The following is a 10713-nucleotide window of genomic DNA, read 5'->3' as shown; positions in this document are numbered from 1 at the left end:
TTCACCCGCCAACAGGGAACGTGAGCTGGGTTGTAGGACCGTCGTGAGACAGAGTAGTTTACCCTACTGATGACTAGTCATTGCGATAGTAATCCTGCTCAGTACGAGGAGGAACCGCAGGTTCGGACATTTGGTTCACGGCACTCGGTCGAGCGGCCGGTGGTGCGAAGTTACCATCCGTGGGATTATGCCTGAACGCCTCTAAGGCCGTATCCTCTCTAGTCGAAGGTGGCAATGATATCTCTAGGAGTCTCGTGAGTCGAAAGGCTCAAAACAATGTGACACTACTAGGCGGGCCGTCCTCGGGCCGGTCGTCGCACGAGCCCGGTTTGCCGTACGGCGCCATCGCCCGTCGTCGGGATCTCACCGCTACGACGGCACGGCGTCTAACGGTCGATCATGGGTTTCGCAAGTTCGATGTCGAGACTCGGAATCGTCTGTAGACGACTTAGGTACCTGGCGGGGTGTTGTACTCGGTAGAGCAGTTACCCACGCTGCGATCTGTTGAGACTCAGCCCTCGGCTTGGGGGATTCGTCTTGTCGGTTAGACGAGACCCCACACGTTCGACGGCGAAAGCAACACGCCGCGAACGGACTTGGATGAATTTCTCGCTCGCCGGCGAAAGCAACACGCCGCGAACGGACTTGGAAAAATTTCTCGCTCGCCGGCGAAAGCAACACGCCGCGAACGGACTTGGATGAATTTCTCGCTCGCCGGCGAAAGCAACACGCCGCGAAACGGACTTGGAAAATTTCTCGCCTTCGCCGGCCGAAAGCAACACGCCGCGAACGGACTTGGATGAATTTCCTCGCTCGCCGGCGAAAGCAACACGCCGCGAACGGACTTGGAGAGAATTTCTCGCTCGCCGGCCGAATAGCAACACGCCGCGAACGGACTTGGAATAAATTTCTCGCTCGCCCGGCGAAGAGCAACACGCCGCGAACGGACTTGGAAGAATATCTCGCTCGCCCGGCGAAAGCAACACGCCCGCGAAGCGGACTTGGAAAGAATTTGTCGCTCGCCCGGCGAAAGCAACACGCCGCGAGCGAACTTGGAAAAAGCGGCTTGTGCGGGCCGGAAGGTGTCGCCCGCCAACGAAAGCAACACGCCGCGATCGGACTGGGGTACGGGCGGCGCGTGCCGCCGAGGTGTCGCCCGCAACGAAAGCAACACGCCGCGAACGGACTTGGAAGAATTTGTCGCTCGCCGGCGCGAAAGCAACACGCCGCGAACGGACTTGGATGAATTTCTCGCTCGCCCGGCGAAAGCAACACGCCGCGAACGGACTTGGAAGAATTTCTCGCTCGCCCGGCGAAAGCAAACACGCCGCGAACGGACTTGGAAGAATTCTCGCTCGCCCGGCGAAAGCAACACGCGCGAAGCGACTTGAGAATCTGCTGCCCAAAGCAACACGCCGCGAACGGACTTGGAAGAATTTTCGCTCGCCCGGCGAAAGCAACACGCCGCGAACGGACTTGGAAGAATCTTGTGCTCCCGAGTTCTCGCTTGTACCGCTAACGAGCGAGCTAAATGAGATTAATTAAATGAGGACGCATCGGAAAGTTTATTCGTGCAAACACTCCGGCTTCGCTTATCGGCATCATGCGCATCGTCCACGTATCGGTCGTAGAAATCTCGAAGATTGTGCATCCGACGAGTGGTCAGGCCGGAATATGCAGATATCGTAATAATCGTGTCGCGCGGTCCTGCGGAGCGTCGAAAAGTACGAAACTTTGTCCGAAACGTATTTCCGTATCGTAGCATTATCTCCTCGTAGCGGCGCTACTCGCCGTCAAGTGCCCCGGAGGTACCACCGGCGGCGACGGACTTGGTGAAATCATTCGGTCGTCGGGGGGGGCGCCCGTCCCGGAGGTGCCGCCCGCCCCCAAGTTGACCCCGGGCCCCTTATGGGGTTTGCCGCAGTATAATCACGCCCGAAAACGCCCCCGTCTGGGGTTCCCGCCCCGGGGTGATTTCCCCATGGGCGAGTTTTCCCGTACCTTTAATCCGGTCACCGCAGCTTGCGTTTTTCGAAAATCATCCGAATAATTCGAAATTTTTGTCCCCGACACGGGGGTTTTGAGAGAAAAATTTTCGAAAATTAGTAATCGGACCCGCGCCCTCAGTCGGGGGGGGAGCGCCGAATGTAATTACTTTCGCCCCGAAACGTTTTACGTAGCTCTCCTCGTTGGGGCGCCCGAAAATTTCGGGGTTTAAGGTTCCGGGGGGGCCCGACGGGGGGCGTCTAAATTCGAAAGATAAATTCGGTGGGTGGAGGTGCCGCCCCCCCCAAAAAGGGGCCCGGGGCCGGGGTTTCCGGGGGTTTGTCCCCCGGGGCCGGGAGGTGTCCCCGGTCGGCCGGGGTTTCCCGGGGGGTTTTTCCCCGGGCCCGGGAAAGGTGCCCCCGGTGGGCCGTGGCCCCGGAGGGTCCCCCGGGCCCCGGAGGTGTCGCCGGTGGGCCGTGGTTCCGGAGGTGTCGCCCCCCCGGAGGTGCCGCCCAAACCGGAGGGGCCGCCCGGCCGGAGGTGCCCCCCGGCCCCGGAGGTCCCGTCGGTTGCTTTTTTAACCTTTTTTGTCCCGGCTTTTCGTTTTTTTTCCTTCTTAAAAAATGCTTTATCTTTGTTTGAAATTCGCCTTTCCCAGCTATCGGAAAATATTTTATGTACAATAGGAATTTTCGATCTTTCGTTCCCGCGACAAGGTCTCGATGAAGGGCCCCCTTTGGGGCGCTCGCGCTCGCATAGGGCCGTGGAGGCCCGTGGGGTCCCCCGACCCCGGGCGGCCGGTTGGGTCCCTATAAGAGATACGTCGCGCTCGGCGCGTGGGAACGAGTCGGGGCGAGTCCGGACGGGGCGTAAACTTTACTTTCTCGAGTCTCTCCCCACTCCGGCGGTTTGGGAACCGTTTCCCCCGACGTCGCCGACCGTTGGGCCCGGTGGGTTGGGGTACTATAAGAGGTGGGGAAAAGGAATTAATATTGTAGTGTCGCGTCTCGACGTTGACAAACAAAGGGAATCGCCCAAAACGGGTCGAGAAGGGATTTTGTCGGGGTCGGGGAACTCTGACAGGGAAAAGAAAAAAATTATAAAAAAAATTTTTTGGTTTTGGAAACCACAAATATAAAAAATAATATACGATCGTCGCGAACGCGCAGCCCCCAAAGTCGTTTTCAGGGTTGGGGGTTGGTGCTCGCGAGAAAAAAACGTTCGACTCCGCGTCGTTCGTTTCCTTTGGGCCCGGGGATTACGGTGGGGCCCTTTTTCTCGTTGGCCAAAACGCGCGAAAAAAATTAACGCACACTTATTATTAGGGGCACAGAATTCCCAACGATCGGGGTCGCAAGACCGAATGGCTCTTATGTGGGCGCCCCGGGCCTTAGTGTTTTGGCCCAGCGGGTTTCCCCCCTCTTTTCGAAAAGAAAGCAGGGGAAAATCGTGCGTTTAAACCGGGGCATCTCTCCAGGATACGATTTTGGGGGGGAAGAGTTGCTTCTTCCCGCTGCTTTGAAAGCCGTTAGCGAAATTTTATTGTGGTGTGTGGGTTTTTTTAAACGCGTACAAACCCAAAGACGAACAGTCCTCGATGTTAAGCATCGCCATCGTCGATCAAAACCCCCCGGGGTCAGGGTGAATCGCGGGTTTCGAAAACCGGATCATAACATTTGGGAGAATAAAAACCGGTTTTTTGATCTTGGGTTTTTGGGAAGGGAGAGGAGGAAGAAGGGGAGAGGCGGCGGGTGGGGGGTTTATTCTCCCCTCCGTGTTTCTCGTACTTTTACTAAAAAGCGTTAAACACGGGCGAGTGTGGGGCCGCCCGGGGCTGGCAAGCCCCGGCGGCAAAAAAAAATGGCCCATACGAGCGTGTCGCGCGCGGGGTTCGGTTTTCGGAATCGAACGCGCGCGCCGGGGAAAAAAGCTGCGACGATTTTTGGGGGCTCGCTCGCGATTTTACCCTTTGCGAGAAACCAAAACACAAAGCTCCCGGGGTGATCCCCCCAGTAGTTTTTGGTTGTCTAAAAGTTTTTAAGCCATGCAGGGTCTCAGTGAAATGCCAAATTTAAGGTAAAAACCCCCCGAAGGGCTAAAAATTTAAGTTAGGGTTTCATTAGATTTTCCCCCACTTTTACTTGGATAATTGTGGAAATTCTAGAGCTAATACTGCAAAACAGAGTCCCAAACCAGTGATGGAAGGGACGTTTATTAAAAAAAAAAACCAAATCGGTGGGGGCGGTTTCCCCTTTCGTCCACCGTTTTTTTGGTAAATATGAATAATTTGTGCTGATCGCACGGTCCAGCACCGGGGCATTTTTCAAATGTTCCCCTTTAAAACTGTCGATGGAGGTTCGGCCCCACCAGGTTGTAAGGGGAAAAGGGGGAATCAGGGTTTCCGTTTCCCGGGAGGGAGCCTGAAAAAACGGTACCAAACCCAAAGGAAGGCAGCAGGCGGGGGCCAAAATGCCCCAACCCCCGGGGCCAGGGGAGGTGGGACAAAAAAATAACGATAGGGGGATACCCGAGGGCCCCCGTAATCGGAATGGGGAACTTTAAATTTTTTAAACCCAAGGATCCTTTTGGGGGGCAAGTCTGGTGCCACAGCCGGGGGAATTCCAGCCCCAAATAGCGTTTTTAAAGTTGTTGGGGGTTTTAAAAAGTCGTAGTTGAATCTTTTCGCACCCCGTGGGGTTCCCGCTCGGGGTGTTTAACTGGCGTGATGTGGGACGTCCTACCGGTGGGTTTAAAGCCTCGCAAAAAGGGGGGGGGGGGCCCAAAAAAAAACCCCCTTTCGCGGTGCTTTTTATGAGTTTTCGATTTTGGGGCCCGGTACTTTTATTTGAAAAAAAATTAAGAGTCTTAAAGCAGGTACCTTCGCCTGAATACTGCGGCAGGAATAATGGAATAGGCCCGGGTTTTCTATTTTTTTTGGTTTTTGGGAAAACCCCGGGGTTAGGGATTAATGGGGACAGGGGGGGGCTTCGATTCCCGACGTTAGAGGTAAAATTTTTGGGGATCGTCGAAAGACGGACAAAAGCAAAAGCATTTGCCAAAAAGGGTTTCATTAATCAAGAACAAAATTTAGGGGAGTTCGAAGGCGATGGGATACCCCCCTAGTTTTTAACCCAATAAACTTTTGCCGCAAAGCGATCCGCCGGGGGTTCCCCCCGATGCCCTCGGGGGGGCCCGGGTTCCCGGGAAACCAAAGTTTTGGTTTCCGGGGGTTTTTAGGGTTTGCAAAGTAAAAACAAAAGGAAATTTGAGGGAAAGGGCACCACCGGGGTGGAGTGCGGTTAATTTGACTCAAAAAGGGGAAACTACCACCCCCGGGAACCCCCAAAAGGGATTAAAAGTTTGATAGCTTTTTTTTTAAACCCCCCGGGGGGGTGGTGGTCCCCAGGGCCGTTTTATTTGGTGGAGCGTTTTGTCTGGTTAATTCCATAACGAACGAAAATCTAGCTTGCTAAATGGGCCCGTATTTTGGGATCGGGGGAAGGGCCCCCCGGGCTTCGGCTGGGGGGTTTTTACTACCAACGTAAAACCCAAATCTTTTTAGAGGGAAAAAGGCGGCTTCTACCCCGCACGAGATTGCCAAAAACGGGGTCGTGACCCCCTTTAGATTTTTGGGGCCGCACGGCGAACATGAAGGAATCAGGTGTTTTCCCCGGGCCCAAAAGGGCCCGGGAAAACCCGCGAACCTCTTCGTGCTGGGGTTTGGGGGTTTTGCAATTTTTCCCCAAATGAAGGGGGAATTCCCAGTAAGCGGAGTCAAAAGCTCGCGTTGTTTAGGCCCCCCTGCCCTTTGTACCACCCGCCCGGCTAAAAACCAAATTGGAATGATTTAGTGAGGTCTTGGGATGGTGCGCGGCAATTTTTTCGGCTTTGCCGTTTTCCCGGGGGAAGAGACCAAACTTGATCTTTTTTAGGGGAAGGGAAAAGTCGTAAAAAAGGGTTTTCCGTAGGTAAACCCTGCGGAAAAGATCTTTAACGTTCCGGAGGTCCTCCCTGCGTGAGAGTCCTCTTTTTTGGGAGAGACGCGCGTCGCAGCAGTCGGGGGAACTGAATGGAGGCTGAAAAGGCGTTTTTAGAGGAAAAAAAAATAACGGATTTGACGGAATTTTTTGGGGTTGTGTTTTGATATAACGACGGAGCCGTCGCCCCTCTTGACCGAAAGGTCGGCAAGAAAACAGCCCCCCCCCCGGCCCCCGGGTGTTTTGACGGGCGATTTGGAGCGAGGGCGGGTTTTCGATCAGTCGGTGTGGGCCCTTTCCGGCCCCAAAACACACAGAAACCGTTTGGGGTTTAGCGCGAAACCCGGGGTAACCTATGCCCGCGCACGGTGGTGCAAACCCCACGAGTTTGTCGACGCGCGCCCTCCCCGTTTTCGCGGGGGAGCGGGCAGGGCCCAGAACAACCCCGGTGGGACCCCCGAGTGCCCAGCGAGAGGACCCCCTATATATTATAAAATTTTTAATAAACCCCAGAGAAGGGGTGTGAATTTCGCCAAAACGTCAACTGTGTCGGTCCGAAGGTTTCTTCAAAAAGCTTCCGCCCCGGCTTCCCCCCGTTGCGGGAGAGCCCCTTTCCCAACGAGAAAAACACCCAAATCTATCTTTTTGCCGTAGCCCTTCCCCCGGCGGGGGGGCGGCGGTCCGGGGCGCGTCCCAGGGCGCGCGCGGGGGCAGGTGAATCGAAGAGCCACCACGATTTCTCCTTTTCTCGTTTCCCAGAGAAGAGGGCCAAAGATGGGGGAACGGAAGCGCCCTTTTTTCCCCGAAAGCAAAAATTTTGAACGGGTTTCCCTGAAAAGGGGGGATCACTTTGGGTCGTGGGGCGATGAAGAACGCAGCTAATTGGCGTCAAATTTGGAAAAAAAAAACCCGGCCCCAGGAAAATCGAATTTCGAAAAGCACCCTTTCGGGCCCCGGATACAAACCCGGGCCACGCCTGGTGAGGGGGTTTTAGTACCCCCCAAAACTGCTTTTCGCCCGAAAAAAACGCGCCCCGGCCCCGGGCGCGGGCGACCCCGGGGAAGGGGGCGCGGGGTCGCCTGTGCCTGGGGAACGTTACAAGGGGTTTTTGACGATCGGGGGGACGTTAGCCCCCAGGGTTGTTTTGGGCCCCGGCGAAACCCGGGGCGGTGCAAAACCTGGCGTGGTTTAAATGACAAACCGAACTAATAAATAATAAAGGGGGGAGGGGAAGCGCCCAGCGTGTAAAACGTTTGGGGAAAAAGGGGCCCCCCAAAAAGAATGCGCGCGAATAAGAGGGGGAAACGTGTTTGTGTATCCAAGTCGTTTTGTGTACGCGAGAGCCGAGGAGAAATGGGGAAAAGGGGAGTAAGAGGCGCGCGAAAGGGAGAAAAAAAACGGCCAAAAAAAAGGGGCAGGACGGTGAATGGCACCGCTTTTCCCCAGAGCGGGGGAAGTGCCCCGTTTTCCCCGGAAAAATAAGGTAGGCTTGTTTCACCGGCTCTCCTCTCCGTACACCACAGACTGACCGGACTGCTTTCGCACTCTGTGCCCGTCTCTTGGTGCGATTTGCGTGGGGGGGTTTTTATGCCCAGGCGCCCCCCGGGCCCCAACATAACGGTTTTTTTACGGAGAAATATAGGCCGTTGTGCCCGGCGGAGAGAGCATTCGGAACCTTTACCTCTTTCGGGGAAGTGTTTTTAATCGCGAGGGCCCACCCCGTGGCCGAGTCCACGAAATTTTGTAAAGCGAAAAAGGGGGCCCGGGGCGCCGCTGTTTCTCGGCGGGAAACGATTCCGCCCGAATTTTGATATTTTAAAAAAAGAAGGGGGCGAGAATCTCGAACCCGGATATATCGTCTCCATTACACCCCAAAGAGTGGGGGTGCGGTTAGCGCCCCGGCGATTTGCCCTTTTTCGCGTATTTTGTGTCCCCTGCTGCTCTCTCGTTCGACGCTCTCTCTCTCTCCCCCTTATAATATTTTTAGAGGAGGGGACGACATGAGCGACGCGGAGGGGGGGCAAAACGGGCTACGAAAACTCACTATTTCGACGACCTCAGAGCAGGCGAGATTTTCCCCCTGAATTTTAAGGGAAATTAAGCGGAGGGAAAAAAAATAACCAGGTTTCCTTTGTAGCGGCGAGGAACAGGAAAGAGCCCAGCCCGAATCCCCCGGTTCCGCCGCAAGGGGAAAGTGGTGTTTTGGGGGGATCCCCTTATCCCCAAAGGGGCCCCGGGCGCGTCCAAATCCAACTGGAAAGGGGCCACTTTCCCCTAGACGGGGGGGGGGGGGGGGGGGGGGGGGGGGGGGGGGGGGGGGGGGGGGGGGGGGGGGGGGGGGGGGGGGGGGGGGGGGGGGGGGGGGGGGGGGGGGGGGGGGGGCCAGGCCCGTGGGGACCGGTGGCGCCTCGGGGGGATTTCATAAGTCGGGGTTGAGAGTGCAGCTCTAAGTGGGGGGGGTAAACTCCCTCTAAGGGGTAAATACGACCACGAGAACCCATAGCGAACAAGTCCGTGAGGGAAAATTGAAAAAAAAACTTTTAAAAAGAGGGGGTTCAAGAGTAAGTGAAAACCGTTTAGGGGGGAAACCTAAGGAAAACCCCAAAAAATCGAAAAGGGGGGATCATCGCAGCGGCGCTGGGTTCGCGTCGGGCGGCGAGGGCCCCCCGGAGTCCTTGGGGGTGCGCGCGGGCCCCGCTCCCCTGCGCCGATTTTCCCCGGGGCGGTCGTGGGAAATTTTCCCCAAGTAGAACGTACCCCTGGGTATCGGGTTAGGCCCCGGGGGCGGTGTCGTCGCGTCGCCGGGGTTTTTAAAACGGACGGCAAAACCCCGGTCGCCCGGGGCCCGGGGCCGGCGGGGGACGCGCAAAAGGGATCAGGCCCCCTATTTTAAGGTTTTTCGTCGGGGCCGTCGCAAACGCGCGCCACGGGGGACTCGGAGGTTACGGGGCCTTTGCCCCCGTCCCCCGGGCCCGGCCCCCTGGTTTGGGACATACGGACACCTTCCCACAGGGCCCGCAAAGTCTTCCCCCGGTCTGCGGAGAACCCATACCGGTCGGGCCGGGTTTAAAGCTTTGGGGGACTCTTAAGGGGCCCCTCTTTAAAAAACGGACCCAAAGGGTCTAAAAATGTACGCGAGTCATTGGGGGTTGTCGCAAGGGCCAAAGGGGTAATTTAAAGTGAAAAAATGGCCCTGGCCGTTTGAAAATAGGGAGGAGGGGCCCCGGGCCCCGAGCGGCCCCCGCACTCCCCGGGGGGTTCGTTCTCCTCGCGAGAAGAGGCGCAACCCAAAAGCGTACAGTTGGGACCGAAAGATGGTTTAAAATTGCCGGGCAGGGAAAGAAATCAGGGGAAACCCTTTATGGAGGTCCCTAGCGATTTTTGACGTGCAAATCGAATTTGGAACTGGGATGGGGGGAAAAATAATCGAAAACCCTCTATGGGGTTTCCCCCGAAAATTTTCCCCCAGGATAGCGGCACTCGGCCGTTTTCCCCACGGAACGCGGGCGAGTCTCATTGGTAAAACGGGAAGATTAGAGGGGGTTGGGGCCCCCAAACGACCCAAAAAAATTTTTAAACCCTTTAAAAGGGGGGAAGGTCTCTGGCTTTTTTTGAAATTTTGAAAACCCCCGAGCATTTCGGATTTAGAGGCCAAGTTGGCCATTTTTGGTAAGCAGAACTGGCGCTGTGGGATGAACCAAACGCAGAGTTAAGGCGCCCCAACTCGACGCTCATGGGACACCATGAAAGGCGTTGGTTGCTTAAGACAGCAGGACGGTGGCCATGGAAGTCGGAATCCGCTATAGGAGTGGGTAACAACTCACCTGCCGAAGCAACTAGCCCTGAAAATGGATGGCGCTGAAGCGTCGAGCCTATACTCTGCGTCAGCGGCAAGTGGGGCGGCAACCGGGAGCGGGCGTTAGTCTTCTCTCGCGTCGTCACGAAGCCCTGACGAGTAGGAGGGTCGCGACGGTGAGCGCAGAAGGGTCTGGTCGCGAGCCTGCCTGGAGCCGCCGTCGGTTGCAGATCTTGGTGGTAGTAGCAAATACTCCAGCGAGGCCCTGGAGGACTGACGTGGAGAAGGGTTTCGTGTGGAACAGCCGTTGCACACGAGTCAGTCGATCCTAAGCCCTAGGAGAAATCCTATGTCAAGACGGCGTACAATATACTCGAGTGTCGAGAAATAATAATAAATATTATACGAAAGACACACGCCCGTCGGGCGAAAGGGAATCCGGTTCCTATTCCGGAACCCGGCAGCGGAACCGTATACAATTCGGGCCCTCGTAAGAGTGTTCGTCGGGGTAACCCCAAATGACCTGGAGACGCCGTCCGGAGATCCGGAAGAGTTTCTTTTCTGTAAGCGTTCGAGTTCCCTGGAAACCTCTAGCAGGGAGATAGGGTTTTGGAACGCGAAGAGCACCGCAGTTGCGGCGGTGTCCGGATCTTCCCCTCGGACCCTTGAAATCAGGAGAGGGCCACGTGGAGGTTGTCGCGCCGGTCGTACCCCATATCCGCAGCAGGTCTCCAAGGTAAAGAGCCTCTAGTCGATAGAATAATGTAGGTAAGGGAAGTCGGCAAATTGGATCCGTAACTTCGAATAAGGATTGGCTCTGAGGAGCGGGGCGTGTCGGGCCTGGTCGGGAAGCGGTCTGGGCTGACGTGCCGGGCCGGGGCGAGGTGAACGGTCGGCGTGCTCCGCGCCGGTCCCGGGGATCCGAGGCTCGGTCCCGTGCCTTGGCCTGTCCCG

The 10713-nt window shown here is 56.4% G+C and overlaps 2 pseudogenes; both read left to right on the top strand.

Annotated features, from left to right (window-relative positions):
• Nucleotides 1–3979: 3979 nt before the first annotated feature.
• On the top strand, nt 3980–5979 carry LOC146719882 (small subunit ribosomal RNA; annotated as a pseudogene).
• A 2060-nt stretch (nt 5980–8039) lies between these two features.
• LOC146719881 (large subunit ribosomal RNA) lies at nt 8040–10512 on the top strand (annotated as a pseudogene).
• The last annotated feature ends 201 nt before the right edge of the window (nt 10513–10713 follow it).

The sequence above is a fragment of the Nylanderia fulva genome, unplaced genomic scaffold (genome assembly GCF_048542155.1).
Source record: "Nylanderia fulva isolate GAGA-0341 unplaced genomic scaffold, ASM4854215v1 Scaffold828, whole genome shotgun sequence".
NCBI lineage: Eukaryota > Metazoa > Arthropoda > Insecta > Hymenoptera > Formicidae > Nylanderia > Nylanderia fulva.
The sequence above is the reverse complement of the archived record's forward strand: the minus strand, read 5'-3'. Positions and strand labels throughout refer to the sequence as shown.